Here is a 21,628-nt window from a genome sequence, read left to right as displayed (position 1 = left end):
ACTTGGTTTATCTTGCGTTTTTCTGCTTATTCTTGTCTTCCTTGCCGTGTCGACTGGCGAACACATCGCTTTATCTGTGAGAAGGACGCAGGTGAAGTAGAAAGCAAAACGTACTTCTAATTTGATACTCAGACGTTAACAAGATTGACAGAGAGAATAAAGGAACATTTCAGTATAATTCGTTTGTTCAAAAAATAAATCAAAACCATTTATCTTTCTAAATGTGCATTTTTAAGAAAAGGAAGAGGCTTATAGAATTCAAACATGAATATTAACTGACAAATTAAAAATGAACGTATTTACGAAATTGAAAACGTTGTGAAGTGAGACTAGATATCAAATGGTCTAATACAGCATCATTGTGCTAGTGATGCTCGTTGCGTGCCTCATCCAAGGAAAATAGATAGTCATTAGAATCAAGAATACCTTTCCATTTTCATCTGCGTTTTTAGAGTACACACAATTAAAAGAAGTCACTGGCTGTTCTGAAGGAAATAAAAGACTGTGCTGATGGACAAAATACGCAAAATATGGTCCATATACAACGGAATCTTATCCTTGAAATAGCACATTGTTGAACTGAATTGATAAAGCATTTATTCTCATAAAGTCGACAATGTTATCTTTCAGACGTGCAACCTATAGGAATTCTCAATATTTGACACTGTGGTTATTGGGAAAGTGCCCAATGGCCTTTTGAGCGATCACTGTCGACCATACTGATGACATCTGCTTGAACGTGTCTAGATTTTGAGGTCGAAGTTTCATCTTCACTAAACAACACTGGACTAAAGGAAGCTGTGTACAAACTGTAAGTCAGAAGGTAATAAAATTCCCAGATATGACTAATTTTGACGAGTAAAGATAATTCGCTAGTTCACACTTGACTTCTTCATTTAAATTATATATCAAGTACGTGGCTGAATGGGTAGACTCCTACTCTGTTGCAAAAAAGTTTCGAAGCGTTTTGTCTCCAGTTAAGTCCACAGAAGTAGAAATAGTCAAGCCTGTCTTTATACCACTTTCAAACTTTTACCCTTTGAGATGACAGTTCATGCATTTTCCAGATACTCTTCAGAATTCATCATCGAATATTTATCGTATTTCTTACTAGCATGTTCGATTTGACAGTAATGACAAGGTTAGCTTGATAGACCAGCGATTGTCTCAGCGACATCGCAAGTCAACCATGAGACTCAATGTTGTTCTTGTTCCAGTTATATCGACATCATGAGTGCTTTAATGTTCTCTTCACTTGTGATTTGTGACTGGTGTTTAAAACAGAAAACATCCTCTTCTCCATAGGACCCAGCTCCATCATTCTTTCTCTAACAGTCTACGATCGCTCTGTCAAAATGTTGGTCTCCATAGCTTTGTCGAATTATATATACAAGATGACGCTCACTGTGTTCGCCAGAGCTAGCGCAAACTGATGTTTCACACGATGTAGGATGGAAATATCCCTCGTTCCTGCTTTGGTTTGGAGGAAAATGAAATTCCCACAAAGCCTGTCCTCCTGCATAATTTTCGTACGACCTTCAGTGGCTGCTGTTGGTACCTAACAGTCCTGTGGCTTAAAACAGCTAGCAAGATTTCAAGTAATATTTTTGGGCAAGGTTAGCTTCAAACGGTATGGTACATAATTGCTAGTTATCTCGACTGACGTAGATACGTTGAAGTGTCTGAAATCGAAATGACTTTGATCGATAGTTCCATTAAGGCTTTATTACTGTCGATACCTAAAAGCAAACGTTTTGGTGTATTTGGAAAAATGATCTTCTCTCTTGGTTCCGTGTCCAGAGGCAATATTATCGGTTTTTGTTTCCACTCTTCGTAGACGGTACTTGAAGGTCCTTCTGCTAAGTTTAAATAATGTCGTTTCCCACTTTAGGTGAGTACTCCACACGTCTCACGCAGAGTCTGGTTTCTTCCATTCTCGTTTTGTACTCGTTAGCATTAGCCATAATACGGAACTTGGTTCTACTTCAATTCGGCGCCAGGCTTGCACCCACTCAATTCAACAGATGCTTCGCTTGCAACGACATGTCCAAATGCAAATGATCCATCAGTTCTAAACAACGTCCTTGTATGATTTTCCTTTTGGAGGTTGTTAAAATTAATAGTGTGCACTACATCTTCATCCATAATACGATGCGTTGTTGAACTTGTCCAACGTGTCATTCATCAAGACGACGTAAGAAGTCAGATATGATTTCTTGTCTTCGTTTCCGTATATCAAGATAGTTTCAAGGCACTATCGGTAAGGGTAAGTGATCATGCTGCTTCTCACCAGTCCTTTATTAATGTACAAATCCACTTCACTGAACACTGAATATAAGAAATACTTGACGCTAGCCACTCTGGAATAGGCTCCTAGATTTGTGTTGAGAATTTCGACTTTCTGGTAGAAGTAACTGTTATTCAGATCAATGTAATGTTTACTTTGTCATTTCGATTTTCAATTCGATAGCTGCTGAGGTTGTCAAAAATAGCACAGGATGAAACTATACCCATTGTGACCATTGCATCGTTATCATCGACGGGTGCTATGACAAATCACTCAAATTATGACATGGAACATTCGCAAGAATCTCGATTCATCAGTTTTCATTTTTTAATAATAAATGTAAAATATTCAGTTAGCTGCTCTTCTTTTATATTTGTATTATTTTCTCTGAACGTTACTTTGAGGATGGAATAATTTTAGATGTCTCTATCTGTTTTGTCTTTACTTTGGTGTAGAGGAAGAAGTTGTTGTTGTTGTTGTTGTTGTTGTGGGGTTTAACGCCATTTTTCAGCACACGATAGGCTATACATGGCGGCCAGTATTAATGGTGGAGGAAGAACCCGGAAAACCCCGGAAAGAACCACCAACCCACGAGAAGCTACTGGCAAGCTTTCTCACATGCCCACATTGGCTGAATCTTAGACTCGAACCGCCGCAGACAGAGGTGAGATGGCAGTGATCCGTAACGAAGAGCGCTTTAGACCACTCGGCCACTCGGGGCCCCAGAGGAAGAAGTGAGCCCTGGTTAGAAGAGTGAGGTGTCTTCCAGTTTGATGAAATACATTTCGTTTTTCCTGCTTTCATGAAGGCTTCTTTAGTACCATGTTTGTCGCTGAGTACGATTGGGAGTCTTTTGTGCATCAAAGCTGATTCTCTTAAATTATACAGTTCTCGAGTGATCATCGGTTTTAAGATTGGTGCTACCGTACGAAAATTGATTCCAACATATCTCCTTAATTATGTCCTCGTTCTAGAGTGACACCTTGGTAAAGCTAGATCGTGTCACCTGTTCTGAATACAACTTGACAATATGAGGATGAATTAGAACCATTGAGCTTTATTTCGAGAATGCTGGTAAAATCTGACTTCCTGGTACATGTCAAGTCGTCGTAGGTCATTGGAGCAAGATCAGTCAGGAGAGTCAAGGGTGTCTTAATCTACCGACCGGTGGTATGAAGGAAAAAACTGAGATAGATAATATATATATATATATATATATATATATATATATATATATATATATATATATATATATATATATATATATATATATATATATATATATATATATATATAAAGAATGCAAATCATATGGTGAATAACAGTCCTTTTAAGTGCATTTGACCCAGCATTGGATCACGTTTGTCAGGGATTAATTAAGATAAATGCAATTAACTGACTACGAACAGTGCAAAACTAGTATCTAACTAGCCTCGGCGCTTTCAACGTTGGATATTTTATACAAAACAAATTGGGTGTTGGATAGCACTCCAACAGTGTGTATTTGATAGTACTCAAACGTTGAATTTGTAGTATTCAAAACGAATACGCCACATAATTGATGTTGGAGAGTAGAAAACTTAGACTGAATAGAAAAAAAACTATTCCAATGTTTAATTCCCGTTCGGGTCTAGAAACCTTATCAGCAGAAGGAGGTGGACCGACCAACAAAAAAAAAGGGCGGACGACAAATGTTTGTTACCCATTCAATAAAACCTCCATTGTATAATCAGACGTTTCTATCAACAAGAATCAAAAATAATTCCCGCGAATGATCTAAATTTATACGAGACTCTCAGAGCCACCATACTAAAATCTGATACTTAAGAAAATAGCAAAAGGAAATGTCCGCGACACGGGTGATTGATATTAGATATCTCTTAAATATTAAGTAATTGTTATATTTTTCTTTCTTCATTGCAATTGTTGGATTTTTTAAGGGTATTTTTCTTTTTCCATTTTTCTTTTTCCACTGTGCGTGAACACACCTTCTGGTAAATTGCTAAGTACGAAGCGAAATTTTAGAGATTCAGAGGGCTGTCCTGGCTGAATTTTAGTTTCATTTATTTGTAGTCAAGCACGCCCTTCTCCCAAATTGAATCCCAGGCGCTTTAAAATAAACGCCCTTTGTGGATCAGTCTAGGGCCAGATAAGTTGCACCTCTTACTTTTTTAGAATTACGAATTTAAGTATATCTCGTCTTTTTTCGATTCATCGCGGGTTCCCCCACTTTATAACATTATTTATCGCCACGCTCATAATATGTCTATATCGCGTTTTTCGTTTTCTGGATTCGAACTCATGAAATCGTTTTCACTTGTCGATCGAAAGTTTGTCTGAACGCATTTACTACTTCGGCCGTTGTCACACTTACGAATATACGATGAAATAATTTAAAGGAGCATACTCTTACTGAATAGACAGACAGCCGTTAAACATACACCATGTATTTCAATCGTGTAATTTATTTCTCAAGTGTTTTTATTTAATGTAACAGGTATATTTCTCCAGCAAATATACAATAATCGATTTTACCAGTAAATTCTAGCCAGTTTGCGAGTTGAGCCATGTGACCGTGTTGTGAAAATCACTGCGTGTTAATAATATCATGGTAGTTTTAGCACAGTCACTTGGCCCCGGTAATGTCTAAGCTGTGGTTCAAATTGAGATCTTGGTAATTTTTTACTGTAGCTGAAAAAATTACGTTAGGTTACTGGATATGCATTAAACCCTTGTATATCCGCTGACTTAGTGATCTGTAATTAAATCGTTGTTGTAATAATAATAATGAGTGATTCTGCGCCTATCATGGAATTTCATACAGCTAAAGTAGCTCGACAACGACTGGATGCTTTAGGAAGTATCTTCCAGTACGTGATTCTGTGAAACAACAGCTGCAATAACGCCAGGATGCTCGCTTAGAATTTACAGAGGGTACAGAACAGTTATTTAAAGCAATAGTCGAACCAACCGAAACAATTTTTACAGCGACTGAGGCAACACAAAAATCTCTTAAGAGATTATTTGTTAATATTGCTGACCGTTTTCAGCTACCGCCACCACCATTTCAGCCACCACAAGAAGTTCAATCGCCAGTGATTCAGGATAAACATTGTCCCAATAACATCCTCGCTAATGTTGATCGACTAGAAATTCTGATTGTTGGAAGACAAACCGGCAGCAATTCCCACGAAATCATCAATGAAGCAGCTGATATTTGTCAGCGTTTATTTACTGGTGGCATCATGGACATTTGCGTCTATCAGTCACTGATCTACGAAATTATCGATGATTACTCGCAGTGAGTGATCGATTACATCGGCGATAACAAAATAACATTATCATACACAATGCCCAACATAGACCGGAAAGCGTCATAGTGATAAATTCACGATTACCGGCTGATAAAATGATCTACGGAGATGGACTCGGCGATGTTTTTCAAGGTTTATTCAGAAGGATAGCCCCAATAGCTATTCTATTGTAAAACAATTAGGTATGAAAGCCATCGAAGTCGTTCGTGATAAGGCCATTTGCAATGTTGGTAATCTCGCTGGTAATGCATTTGCTGCGGTCAAGGACAGACTCTCACGATTAGTACGACGAAAGCCATAGCAGAATGTGAAGCATTCCAGCGCAATCACTCCAGTAAAACTGCCCAGCACCGAAGTGATGCTACCAACTGTCAGCAAAATAATAAATAAAGTTGCAAATGAGCGGTTGAAGAATTATTTGGAATCCCATCACTGACAAAGCAAGCCACGGCTCAGCTAGAAATAATATATATCCGCAAACTTGATAGCGGGCAGTGGTCGGGAGGGTCATCGTTTGGCGTTATTGATTGGTGTTAGAACATCGTCTTAGACAACAACGAATTATAATAAAATGTTTAAACTGATCCAGCATTTGACAGGGACGCAGCAGTACTCCAAGGATGAGTATGTGCGTCATTATCAGTATTATTCTTATGAAGCAGGAAAACCAACCAACGTGGGCGAATCGACCAAGTCCAAGATACATCCAGGTATTCCCTGCCCGCCGGTGCATTTATTAAAGTTCAGGGTTGATGTTTGAGAGATAACAATAATCCATACGCTGCAAATGACCAATGTAGATTTGTTAATAATGGTGTTAAAGCGTTATTTAAAAGTGCCATGTATACGATTGATAGTAAATAAATGGAAGTATGCCACAATGACGTCGATGCTGATTTGATGATACACGGTCTTGCTAGATATTCCGATGATTATTCAAGGTCTGCTGGTCCATCAGTGATGTTATCAAAGGATATTACTGACCATCCTAACCATACACAGTATGACATAAGACGACCAAAAACCTTCGCCGGCGCCGCTGACGCCAATGTAAACCCTGTAGTCCATAGCGCTAATCTAGAATTTAACCTGGGATGTGCGGCACGACGATCTCAGATTGAATATCATTGTAGATTCAGCTGTGTGATACTGTTGTCGCATCTCTATGGATTCTACGGACATGTTAGAAAGGTTATTTTCGGAGCCAAACATATAGTTGAGTTACTCCGACAGTCCACTGACAACTATGCAATTTCGCGAGATAATGTTCTAGCTGCAGGTAAAGTAGTACTAATAAAACTTGCAATGTGTATGTCAGCAATGACCCCATCGCTCACAGTAAAAGCTCATTTGTTATCGTTCATGGATAACGGCGGCAAGTCAACGTTGTCTTGGCTGCCAATGACCACATACTCAGTTACAAGCACAGCAAATTCATTTGCATGGCAGATAGAGTCTCAACAGGGAATTTCAGCACCACGACATATATTATTAGCATTTCAAGGTAAAACAAGATTAGAAAGTCAAGAAAAAATCCATGGTTTTTGATAGATTAGCTATGTCTACCAATTTGCTGAGGATACATGGACATCAGGAACCATCCGAAAACATAATACTGAATTTCGAGCAAAACAACGAAGCACGGGCGTATCATAGTTTTATGAGATTTATGGGGCGTAATCAGAATGTTGATTCTGGATTTTTTTTATATAACAGCGTGATATCTAAAAGCTGAATACAATCTATTATTTTTCATGGAACATCTGGATTTCTTCAGATAATCTGTCGTTCATATTCACGTGCGTGCAACTATTAATAATGTACCTGCTGGTCCTAATGGTTACACAGCAATTGCTGTTATATTATAAGATAAAACAATGTTGCTTGAAATTGGTGGACAAAAGAGAGTTGTTGATGCGCCCGTAGAATACTTTTAAATGTTTTCCGAATATGTAATTAGATAATTCATGATTTTATAATGTCATATCATCACGTCAATGTTACTCTGACACTTGGTCAGATTAAAAAACTTCAATTCACATTGAAGAAGAACTCAAGCGAAAAAATAACTGACATCAGCGGCGATGGAGGGTTAAAAAAATTATCGTTGACTGAACGTCAACTCAAACACTACAATGACGAAAAGAAATCAAAAACTGGTGTAAGACTCGATCTTTTTGCGAATGAATTCAGCGACACAATAAACACCGGCGGTATATTTCTTTTCTATCATCGTTACCAGCGTTAATTTTAGCTGCCGGTATGGCACTGAAAAAATAAATCATGCCGTCACGGTATAAACACCTCCAAAAATGGTCTGTGGTCTAAGATAACTAGGAACACGGTATGTTCAAAGTCTAAGGCTTCCTGGGACGTTTCTCTAAATCTCCCCAAGTCCAATTTTGATTTACTTGGTGTTGCACGGTATCATTAATCTCGATGGAAGTTTTCGCAGCGGTACACATTGTGTTGCATTGTTTTATCAAAATATGAGACACGAGAGGAACTCGTGGATCTTTTGCATCTCGCCGATGTTGACATAAATGAGGTTATTGTTTTTCAGGATCAGCAAGAACGGTTAAAGACGAGCAATATCCCGTTGACGTATATTATTTTGCCTGTTCAAGGCACAACCAAAGATAACTTAGTAGTGGTTACTATAACAGGTAAAATTAAAGAATCGAAGGAATCACTTCTAACATTAGCGGGAGAGATTTCTGGACGTGCTAGAGGAAATGGGACATAATGCATGGCTGTCAGAACATGAGCATAAATGCAATTATCAATGCGAGAGGAGCAAAATCAAATAATGTCCTGGCAAATAAAAATACGTGGCCAACAACACCACGAACATAACAGAGATTATCGAATGCATTGCTAAAGCCGGTGATGCAATGACTAGCGATTTCAAAATAAGGGAAAATAGCATTGCTAATTTAAGAGACCCAGATTCAAAAGATGACGCTGCAATGAAGAAATACGTGGACAACAACATCTCGATGATTACCTCGTTAATGACAATGAAAGATGGACTGACCAAGATCAGATCTGGACATAGTAATCATATAACCTTATTTACGAATTTCGAAGAGCCATAAATATAATCTTCAACGGATTCTTTAGGGTTTCAAATTTCGTCGACATTAGTCGCACATAAATTTGCACAAAACTCGATGAAATCGCTGAAAAAATCAAAGCGATTCAAGATAGCATTGTTTATACAACTCCGCTAATCAACTCGGTATACACAGTATCGTCTGGATCGGCGACGTGGTCACAACAAAACAAATCCATCAAACATACCGCTCACGTTCACCCTGGTGTACAGGCTCTCCGCTTTTAGCGCTGAGAAATTTAGGATATTCACAATATTTAATTTGTGTTTTTCAACCGAAATATTTTCCGGAACCGTGTCGGTCGTATTAAATCAAAATACTGAGCAAATATTCATGCTGGAACCAGCAGATAAGGTCTTAACCGCAACGACATATTGGTGCTGTCTGTGATTCGTCGCGAAAACACCTCATTTGGTAACTTAGTATAACACATAATGAAACCCACACAATCCTTTCGGTATAATCATGCATGTGCGTGGAGGGAATCGCTGGAAAAATCATAGACAAGCATATGATAAAACAAAAAGAAATATCGCAGACGAATCATCTGCACATTATCAGCTACGCAGGTGATACCGCCCGTGGTTGGAATCGGCGTCGTCATTGTTGCCGACATTGCTTCTATGCTCAATATTATCGCCAAAACATATCTACACGTGCCAGTTAAAATATTAATTAACACACGGAAATACCTTACGATGAGACACAAGCGTGTATAAATAGATCATCGTTTTTGTCATCGGGGTTGAACGATGGTGCTATATCAGACAATGAATTTGAAGCAATTAGGGATATTTATTATCGGCATCACAAGAACTCCAACACATCGTTGCGGACAACAATATTGCCAACGTTGCCAGCTCCACATTTAGAATCCGACGTATACATAATAATAATAGCAGAAATAAGGACTCGACTGGAACAGATCATCGATAACACAACACCAACGATTACCACAACGGTATCAGCAACATCAACAGGGACAGAATTCGATATTGGTTTTCCAACTTCGATAAGAGATCCCAATGGTCGAACACTTGAAATCGCACTGGCACAATTACGACATTATTATAGTTGGCCAAATATCAGAGAAATTCATTTGGTAGATTAGACGCTAATAATTTGCTGATATTCTCGAATAAAACGCAACCGTTGGAGCTGGTGGGCAAACCCCAATCTGGGATGTCGTTACCATTCCAACAAGATCATATCAAATCGAATAAATCAACGATAAACTTCCAGTTAAGGGCCCTACAGAGATTTTCAGACATAATAACGATCCAACGGGTGGTGGTCGTCATGTATCGCCAGGTATTGTCAATAGCACGTCGACGATTTCTGTATAACTAGTCTGTGACGCAGTCGACGGGTCATTTGGTTTGAGTCGGTGCCCGTTAATCCGGTTTATTTACGATATCATAATCCATCGCTGCCAAGAATCCGCTGTCGTCTAACCGACCAACACGGTAATTTATTGGACACACATGGTCATGAATTGACTTTTAATTTGTATTTGCGTGACAGGTCGTGAAACAGCCCATGACGAACGGCTTCTCTTGGCCAAAGAAAAAGACCAACAAAAAAATCCACATGTTTTTTGTCGTTCATTTCTTTCTTTTTTTTTTTGTCGTTCTTTTGTTGTTGTTTGGGCTATTCTGCCTTGGCAAATTCTGTGGAAATCTTAATAAACTCCAACACAAGTCGCTTTAGTTGTCTTGCACGTGCACTTACAGCCGCTCACGTTTTATATTGTCGAGACAAGTCTTACCAAATTTTCTCAATCGCGCTTGCCAATGGAACAAATTTACTATATCCTGTTGTTCGTGTAAATCCACCAATGACAATTTCATTTCGCGTTGGAGTGTTTTGATAAATCTATACACGCCGCTAGTGTATATCTGCCCTCTTCACGTTGCTGCTATATCATCTCAGAATCATCTCTGATTTTTTCAACATGTAGATTATCTCCACGATCGAACAATTACAGCTAGATGGTCTTACTCTAGCCGCAATTGTTCGATCGTTGAGATAATATTGCTACTGTTATTCCTGGTTAATTATACAATAAATGTATTTCTTCAATAAAAGATTTTATCTAGACCAATTCCATAACATGTTGTTTGATCGTGTAAACTTGTGATAAATCAATGCAGGGTTTTCTGAGCAAATGCGAAGAAATCTTTAAACTTACCTATGTCCATGTCACCGGGACACCATGCTGCATGAATATTTCGAAACGTACGTGTATCAACCCCATTAAGAATAACCACAAATCACTTTGGGAATCTGAGTATACAGCTGGGTGACGTAAATATCATCTGTCCTTTTACGTTTGCCTCCTAAAAATATTCTGGCTGGATTTGCTTGTATGTCAAGCATTACATCATCGTAAACTACTAGCATGTTGATATCCCCGTTAAGGTCCTCGACAGATGGCGCTTCATCGATGTCTGTGATAAATTCAATAACATCGTCCTCAGTCGCTGCAGATTCATTAAATTACTTAAGCACATAATAGTATAGTTGGTCATCAACGGATGGTTCTACTAATTAAAATTTGTCCCATCTGAGCCACCTCATTATCAGGTTCAGCAACAACTTGGGTTTACCAGACCAGATGAACCAACTATAATAACTCGAATGGAGTTTGGTAACACTGGATGATGCATGACTGGTGCTAGCTCACGTGTTGATGAAAGGTCAATCTCATTCATATTGTACACATTATTATTTATAATCATGAGCTTATATTTTGTTTGATGCAAGACAGTCACTGGTACAAAAATCCTGAGAGCAACCACGTTGATAAATAACACGCCGGCACTTACAGGTAAATGTGTAAAATGCGGCACACAAAAATATAAATGTGTGATATTCTTGTTGCAAAAACAGGGTGGGGTGGGGTCGATATCGCTAAGGTGCTCGTGAAAGCACCTGGAACGCCAAGGGCTAAGAATCTTAAGGGAAAACATCTTCCATGATATAATTATTGTAGTCCTGGAACTCGCCTTCATATTAGACTTGACGAAAAAATCAACCAAAACCAGGCAAATTTCCGGTAAATGTTATCGATCAAGCGTGAAATATTTATGATATCTAGTATAAAAATCCAGATGTACAACAACGACATATCGTGGATGTCAAGTTAATTCACACGCTGAATTTGATAAAGAATAAACACATACGTGAATCACTCGCGAATTCGTTGATAAATCGACAATGAAAAGCAAAATAGTGTTAGGAGCTGCCAATTAACAATTAAATAATGGAGTCGGTTTATATAGTCTAATCGGATACTGGAGAGGTAGAGCAGCAATTAAAATCTCGTCGATGCAGCAGTTGTCACACGCGCTGAATCAACATGGACGGTTTCATGTCAGCACACCCAAAGAAGTTGATCAGACAGATATCTTGTTTTTACCACATGACGTACATAAATGGCGCACATGCAAATACGAGTTGACAGTCGTAGATGTTGCAAGTAGATACAAAGAGGCCGAAATGCTGTCGTCTAAAACAGAAACTGAGGTCTTAGCAGTGTTTGAACGAATTAATGCGCAAGGACCCTTACGCTGGCTCACAATTGCTACAGGTTGACCCTGGCAAAGACTTCCTCGGTGCAGTAACGACGCACAGCACCAACACGATAAAATCAGACGTGGATACACAGCGACACATCGCGATCAGGAGGTCATTGAATGATTTAATCAAACGCTTGCACAGCAATTATTTGGAAATCAACATGCCCAAGAATTACTGCACGTTCAGGACAGAGTTCGAGAATGGGTCGCGAGACTATCTCATATGATGGCCGCGTGGAACAACGAGGTCACGAGCGGAATTAACATGAAACCTGCCTATGCAATTTAAAAAAAAAAAACACGTAACATGACGAAAATCACCAGATCACCTACAACAACCAGTGTTGGGTAGTAAAGACACGGTGAGGTATTTATATGAATCTGGTGAACATGAGGGTGGTTCAGCAAGAACAATCGATCCCATGTGGAGTGTAACAACAACAAAAATCGTTCCGCGCGGTAAGATCTACTAAGCAGCAACTAATATATGGATTCGATTCAACAGCCCATCAACGTGGATTTTTGCGTGAACAATTACATGTAATTCCTTAAAACACCCAGTTACCACCAAATTGGATACGGTGTAGCAGACGCTAGCAGTTGACTCCACACACGCTCCAACAAATAACGCTAATAAGAATCACACGAGTTGAGGAACGAAACTCCTCTACGTCTGTTACATTCAAGACGTTTGAGAGAGACATTTTCGAGTGTGTGACCGAGACTGCTATCGATTCTGTCCACGGTAAATTGTATTTCGTCATTAAGAAAAAATTGCCAAAACATTATTGTGTTACAGCAGGCGCAGTGATTATTCTGTCGCTGTTTCAGCGTAAAGTCAAATTCAACATCAAGATCAAACTGGCTTAACTTTTTTGTGCAATCTCGCGCATAAACAGCTAATTTTTTTTCTTTACTGCATTGAGTATTCCTGTTGACGCCATTGTTGTTTGCGATGCTGTTGGCAGCTCCAACACGTAGACGTAGACAACCCTGTGTAACTGAGATATTTTTGTTACTCTAGACACAGCCAGATAAACTAAATTTGACCATTCTATGCAATCATCGACAAGCAAGATAACGTTCTCAAATATTGTTAATCCCTGAGACGAATGATTTGTTATTGCATATCTCGGAGTCCAGCACGATGTGTTTGGCTGCTGTCGTGGAACGACTGCCTCTTTCGTCTCCGACGCCGACAACGCTAATTGTACAGCCACAACTGGAACCTCGACCTGATCATTAAGAATGAGTTTTATTTTGTATCCATTCGAGGAATGTCAACGAGTACTTTTTGTCGTTGTGTATCTGCTGCTCGATAACATAGTGGGACTTGCTGAGTTGGAAATTTTTCCTTGTGAAGCTCAAATAATTTACGCTGAAATGAATTACGGCCGTTTTCCTCGATAAATCTGTTAGATCATTGGGGCGCCATAAGTTCCAGAAATCTGACATTGGAGTCTCTGAAATTATGGTACGCTGTATTTGACATTGACTTTTGTCATGTTGTAATCTGATTAATTATTTCAGTTGTCGTAGCTTTTCATCCTGTGATCGATAGTCGTACAAAGCTTCTTCATAGTGGCCAACATGGTTCATCAACCATTTGTATGCAGATTCACCAGTAAACGGCGTAGGCTGTCCATAATTGCCACACATGATAACTGCAATAGATTTTACTGAAACATTTCTAAAACATCTTTGGATACTGTATAAATCGCATCCCAGATAATTATTATTGTGGTATATTTCACACCCATTCGTTCGGAGGTTCAGGCATCACTTTGCCATCTAAAGAAACTATGATATGTGCATGCACTGACACCACGTTGTCTCACCTCTCTGACATGTCGATGAGTTGGCATCAACACAATCATGTCAGAGTTTTCAAATAATTATATCGCACGTATTGTTTTACAAGAACCACCGGGACCATTCAGATAGACTGTGTTATATCTCGAAGTTGGATTCTTTACTGACGGCGATGATGCAATCTGCGATAAATTATTGTTCTGATAATAAATATCTGGTGTTTCAACGTCGGCTGATTCAGAATAGTTACTTATTTGTTCGTGTTTTATTTGCGACGAACCCCAGTTGGCGGCGCAGCCTCTTATCTCTCTGATACTTACTCAGTTTGTGCCTTCTTCGATAAATAGTCCACGAAGGTCTTTGCTACAACGGCTAATATAAAAAGAATCTGTGGCGACTCTAACAGCGTCATTGGGAAATCTGTTGATCATCGATAATATATTTATTGACGAGTATGCCATCATAGATAATTTCAAATGAGTAAACTGATTAGAATTGCCCTCGTAGTAGATAACTATTGTACCCTAATTTTTTTTTTCCATCTTACATGATTGCATTTATCTGTGACACCACCACAATTCCTGCCCATTTGTCCTAGACATTAAAATCTAATTCGGCTGAATCCATCATTAATTTTGTGCAACGACGTGCCTTATCAGATAATGAACCCTGAGTCAACTTACCGATAATTTTTCTGCAGATATCTTTGTCGTCTTGTTATAACCAGACAGACTTTTGTGATTTGTATGAAATTGTCGTATAGGTTTCAGTCAATGATGTGACAATCTTCCCATCGAGCATGTATCGCAATAGCACTATTGGAGCCCACCACGCAGAGCTTTTGCGCAACAATCGCTGAGATTGACACTGGTATCCGGTTTATTAAATTATCTAACAAAACATATTGGTATCACGGGATGAATAATAGCTGAAAACTCGAATGATAAATCTCGGTAAATCCAGTAAGATCGATACTTGGTAGTGGTCCGTTTATTGCAACTCATATTATTTCGTGTGTTGGGTGCTCGAATCGTTTAAAATAACGATGACACTCGTCAAATACAAGAAAATTTGCCGGATAAGCAGCGATATTGTCAACAGAAATCATGTTGAATGTGTTATTTTTTATTTTCCAAAGACCACTATAGCCAAATTCAACACATGATTGTGATATATCATCGAGAATTTCGTTTGAATTTGGACGCCATTTTTCTTTCTTTTGGGGCTCTATGAGTCACAACGAACGACGCAGTAAAACAGTTAACGAGTAAATCATTGTTGTCTATGTTTTATTTTACCGAAATTTGTTTTATATTTTGTTGCAGTGATTCCTTCTGATAAAGAACCCCAGACGGCAGAAGCAACTGAGCAAATGTTGATTAATCCGACTCAGAGTCATCTCCGTGAAATAGTCAGACCGAAATAGGGTCACGTTTGCTGATGTTGTAGATTTCTTTGTAGATATCGCCGTCATAAAATCGTATTATTCTCTCCCTTGAAATTTTGTCTTCGAGTAATTCCTTACATGTGAATTATGATCACATAATATTATTGGACTACATTTATTACATTATTTACCAGCATTGTACAAAATTTCATTCGTTCATGTTTTTACAATTATTGGAATCTTTAATGTTTTTTTTTATAAAATAACCACGTCATTCATTTTCGCTCCGTTAATAAGAGAGTTCTCCCAGTTTCTTCAATTCTTGATTCTGTAAGTCCGTTTCCTCGTCTCTGGTTTGCAAAATTCTCTGACACGATGAGCCACGCAATTTATCAAGCTTCTTTTCATCGGAGCAAGAGCAGCTATGTCTGGTTCATTAAAACGATAAAGCACAGAAACAACTGCGGAAACTGGATATGCGTTTTTGCAGTATGGTTTGTCAATTCCGGTGAAAATACGTTTTAGAATTTGTAACTACTATGACGACATTGTTATGTCACTGTGATTCCTTAACAGGGTCGAGTTTATCACTAATAATCCAAGTCGAAATATCTTCGCTGATATTTTCTGCAATAAATTTTATTCTGAATATGTACTTGCTGTTATCAACAAGATTATTAACAATTGCAGATGCTCGTTTGTCATTCATGGTGGAATCAATAAATGTACCATAGCCATCAATCTTAAACGTCAACCAAACATGAACAGCACCATCATTGATAAATTCGTACTTCGCCATTTTCATAAAATCATACAGTTGTAACCAAAATGGTATTTATTTCTAGTATTTGGTTAATCTGTCAAAATCTAATTTTGTGATGTGCTCTGCTCTAATGCTTATTCAATCAAGGAAACGTTTCATGCAATCTATTGTTGTGACAGAGTTATATGAGAAGTATAGAACTGACACGAGTATCACAATTTAACCTTTAGATTCAGTTTTTGAGCATGACCTTGGGCACACGGGTATGGGTCTGGTATACAACACATCGTCTATCAGAGATATACCTTTGTGCAGTGTCATTGAAATACCACAATCGAGACTGAGCAGACACTACAATCTCTGCGTTGATCTTTGAATCTTTACTTGGGGGGATAGACTTGGCCGTAGTTATATCTCTGTCGCAAACATTCGTTTATTGACATTTGAACCTCGTATGTTACTTTAATTGAGGGTGTGCGTTTTGAACGCGACACGCAGTGCCTAGTGGAGATAAAATAGATGTACAACGATTCATCGACGTCTCTCCAAGCCATTGAAATGTTACCGATCGGACACGAAATGCTGGACTGAGAGTAGTACAGTACGGCAATTGGGAGACAAAGGTATTAACGCTGCAGTTGCCATTTTTTGGAAATATGGCAATTGGCGGACAATGTAAACTCAATGAGAAAATGTTCACAGGCTTAACATTAATGTGGCTCTCTTGGGACAATGAAAATTTAACATTATTCTTTTTAATATGAAGTGGGGAATGTACAGTTGTGCAAGATATTCAACGCTGTTCATGTTGTGGGAAAGGTTACAAAATGAAAGGGCATTGGTACAAAATGGAGTTAGATCTGTTTTGTTTAATAAACCCTTTTGGCATCAAACCACGCACAATTAGATAGTCTTTGGTAAACACTGACATAGATACATACTGTAACAGATTAATCAAATCATTAAAAGAAAACGTAGACAGTTGTAACACTGTTTTAATCGACTGGTGTTTGCTCTATTAATATGTTAGAGACATGCCCAAAGCCAAAACTGGAAAGCAAAACGTCGGAAACTATACAAAGTGAATTTTTGACAAATGGACACAAAGTTACAGGCGAAACATCAAAACCTGGACAAAGTACAACGACTAACATATTTGCAAATCAAACAAACTGTACGACCTAGCAACAACTATAATATTACTCAAGAATTTTAGAGTGTGTCTATTCTAAAAATGTGAGACAAAAACATAGGATGTAGCGGATAACAGTCATCTTTAGACACTGTTTTAATGTTGAACAGCTCAAAGCACAGTCAATTACATGGCAAAGTCTGCTGCTATATTTTCACTTGAATAAGATTTCAAATTAGTAATAATTGTCTTGATAGTCAGATTTGTGTAGGATTATTTCTAGCAGGAAATTCTTTGGGGAAATACTGAAATAGGAATGTTTTGACGTATTCAGCTATTAGCTATTTTTTTGGTATCGGACCAAGCGAAAATATACGTACAGTCGTATTAAATTTTACTATTGCGCCCGAATTATGAAACATATATAAACTGGCATCCATATTGTGAGTAGATTGTTCTTTCCATACTATTGTGTCGGCTAACAACTTGACCTATACCACAGACAGGACTTTATTCTGCCATCACCGTTGAATGATGTGTCAGCTGCACGCCGGCTGGTTATCTGGTTATCGTTTTTTATACCATGATACATATATATATATATATATATATATATATATATATATATATATATATATATATATATATATATATATATATATAGATAGATAGATAGATAGATAGATAGATATATGACCTGCAAATTTTACCTTTTTGGTTCATGTGGCTGAAGATGTTTGACCTCCATAAAAACATATTGATAGATCCTTCACATTCTACACTCTTAATATCTTAAAATATAATTTTTTATTCCCGTGCACAAAAATTATCTAATATCTTGATATTAGATAATCGTTATTATTGACAGTCATAAACAAAGATTACTCATAATATAGATTCAGTCATGTACAAAGAGTTACCTCAAAAAATAGATATACGTAACACAGACAGACAGATTGAAAGAGGTTTTGCTCTCTTGTGCACCAAAATTTGGTTGACACAAGCAAAGGAATTGTTACCGACATTGCTGATGAAAAAATAACGGAGAAGATTAACAAACATCGATCTGTAACTTAGACAAATTACCAAGCAAAATAACGAGATAATATACATAGGCATCGTGTTGATAAATTATTTGCAATTATTTATCCAGTTCATATTGGATAGAGGTTTCAGTTCAGAATGGCTCCTCTCGCAACCTCCGCCAAGTGTTTGATATTAAGACATGATTCCTGTTGCAATTTCTACATTATTCTTCCACCCAGATTCATAATGAGAAACTTGTGTGAACCATTGAAAGCTAAATTTTATAATGCTGCTGAAGATATTTAGTCTTTTAATATCTCGCAATCTCTTATATGGCACAATCACAATTCATGACTATTAACAAACCTAACAAGACAGACCTTATCTCGGATGATTATTTTAAAACTTATTGTGTCATCCCACAAAGTTTTTCACGGATTGTGATGGAATTTTCTCTGTTGTTTGTGTTCAGGAGTCCTCGTTATTATGTTCTTGTCGCACTATTTAACAATATTAAATTATCGCACAAAGATGTATCGTTCTAAAATCAGAAGTGCTATAAAGATTTCATACGATTAACCTTAAAACTACAATATCGATACCAAGAGACTGTGTGCATTTGCTTACAAGTTTGGATGTGATAAAACGTATTGACATAGCGACTTACGCTAATAAAATAACATGTACAGGAATACAAATGTTGATTTATAAATTTCAAACATAAAAATAGATCCCTCAACTTATCAGTAAAGATGCAGATTTATAGATTGCATTTAATGTACATACGTGTCGAGATAAGCAGTATCAACTCTGATTGCAAAATGGTCTGATACAGTGAAGTCAGTCGAAAAAAATTAGGTATTTGATTTTTATAAATAAACAAATTTGTGTTATTGTAAACTTACAGTACAACAATCGTACTAAACCTTACGAGATGGACCTATAACTATATAAATATACATATATATATATATATATATATATATATATATATATATATATATATATATATATATATATATATATATATATATATATATATATTGATGAAAACAGAGCTGTGTGGAAAAAACGTCAATCCAACGACAAATCAGCGAATTTTTGTATTTTTTCTGGTTTTCTTTAAGTATCGTAAAAACTTTGACCATACAAGCATCTCATTCAATCTTTTACAAGAATAAAAACCTCTATCACATGGAATATCAGTATTTAAGGCCGATTCAATCAGCAACGTTACTTCACGTCAAAAAAAAACAAACTGGGACTGTCCCTTCAATTGAAAGATCCATTGTCGGGTCGTAAGTTTTTTATCAGCAAATATTTAAACTGAGCAAGCCCTGCATCCCTTTATTATGAAGTCTTTCTTTTTTCTGTTGCCATATAATAAATCAAAGCTCATTTAGGAGCTAAATATTGGGTGTAGATTGGAGTAATTTAACTGAACGATACCTATTAAAGCTGCAATCCTATCTGTGCTTTAATTTCTCACGCTTTATTTAAAAAATGTTGAATAAAGAGATCTTTATTAAGCAGCAGAGAGGGCGAACAGACCTTGTGCTGAAATTTCATTTTGAAAACTAAAACATCATACGAAAAAAATGAAACAAATAAGGTATCTAACGCTTAACCAAAGCATCTAACTTTACCGAGAGTTTTTCTCCCAGAGTCTCTATGGGGGTTATTTTTTGTTACTTTATCCTTGTCGACATTTGTGTGTGTTGTTGTTTACCCACCTAACGTCTAATTGAGGTTGTGCCCTCTCTGCTGCTATAATTAGATCATTATTATATCAATAATGGCACATGTTGCTGAATCTTACACAGCTAGATTAGCGAGAAAAAGATTAGAAGCGATTAAAAAAGTTTTTACCTGTTCGTGATGCTTTTAGACTAAAACTTCAAAAACGTCAAGAATCACAAGTAGAATATGCAGAAGGAACAGAAAAATTATTTAAACCTATTACAGAGGCTACTGAAGGAGTTGAAGAAACTAATTTAGGTCCTCGCCCAACGTTAGAATTGACTGCTACAGATACTAGAAAAATAGCAGAGAAAAATAAGAAAACAAACAAAAAACGTTTTAAAACAACGTGCAACTGATATAGCTGCTGCTCAGCCACCCCGCGCAGATGAAGAAATATTGGTGAAATGAAAAGAATTCTTACACCAAAGCCAAAACTAGAAGAAGAAGCGGAACCAGAAGAACAACAGGTTAAGATGCTTGAAAAATGTAATGATATGGCTATTAAGGTAAAAGAAAGAATTACGTAAGTTAGCTGCGTTTGCGGTTTCAAGTTCTAATTATAGAGAAAGATATTTAAAACCTGAGAATAATAAATCTGTAAATAAAGATACCTGGTATAAATGGATATATCGCATCAAATCTAAAAAAGATCGAATCTCAAATGATGATATTATACATCTAGCATATATGAAATAAATAAATATATTTTAAGTATTCAATATTTTCGACGACAACCTTCCCAACCTCAACCTAAACAACAACTTCCTCAGCAAGAACCTTCTTTTCGACTTCCTCTACCGCAGCAACAAATAGAACAACAAAAACAACCACAGTCTCCTGGGTCACAAATTCCTCGGCCACAACAAAAACAACAACAATCTCCTAAATAAAATGAGTCAGAAATAATTTATATTAAAAATAAATTTACAACTTAAGGTTTAAACTATATCAGTAATTCAAGATACGATGAATTAGTAAAAGTTGCCGCACGGGGGTACCATCAAATGGCAAAATATGTAAAATCTAGATATATTAATTCCTGGAAAAGTGAAGATGATTGGGTTAAAGATGTATATTCCATATCTGCTAATAAACCTGTCAAAGATAATGACACGTATTTTCTTGATTTTAAGCGTGAAGTAAAAGCACAAAAAAAGAAGATACACTCGAATCACTACTACCAGCTGAAAAAACTGATGAAGAAGAAGAATTGTATGATCCAGAACCTCTCGGTGCTACAGAAAGTGGCTTTCCTACTCAAGGAAACGATCTTATAGCTTGTCCTAACAATAGTCTTTCAGACGTATATATATTAGAAGTTCTGATTGGAGGAAAACGTGCAAGAAATAATTCGCCGGAAATGATTAATGAAATATCTGATATTTGTCAAAGATTATTTACTGGCGGTAATATGGATCGCAATATTTATTGTTCTCTCATTGATTAAATTAATGATGATTATCACAG

The 21,628-nt window shown here is 37.2% G+C and overlaps 1 protein-coding gene across 5 annotated transcripts in view; it reads right to left on the bottom strand.

The window, feature by feature from the left end:
* LOC149806976 (uncharacterized) overlaps positions 1 to 21,628 on the bottom strand; it is a 76,876-nt gene that overhangs the window by 39,893 nt on the left and 15,355 nt on the right. The gene's annotated exons all lie outside the window — the stretch shown is intronic.

Source organism: Sinohyriopsis cumingii, chromosome 1 (assembly GCF_028554795.1).
Source record: "Sinohyriopsis cumingii isolate HCF-2022 chromosome 1, ASM2855479v2, whole genome shotgun sequence".
Classification (NCBI taxonomy): domain Eukaryota; kingdom Metazoa; phylum Mollusca; class Bivalvia; order Unionida; family Unionidae; genus Sinohyriopsis; species Sinohyriopsis cumingii.
Note: the sequence above shows the minus strand (reverse complement) of the source record. Positions and strands in the feature narration are given on the sequence as shown.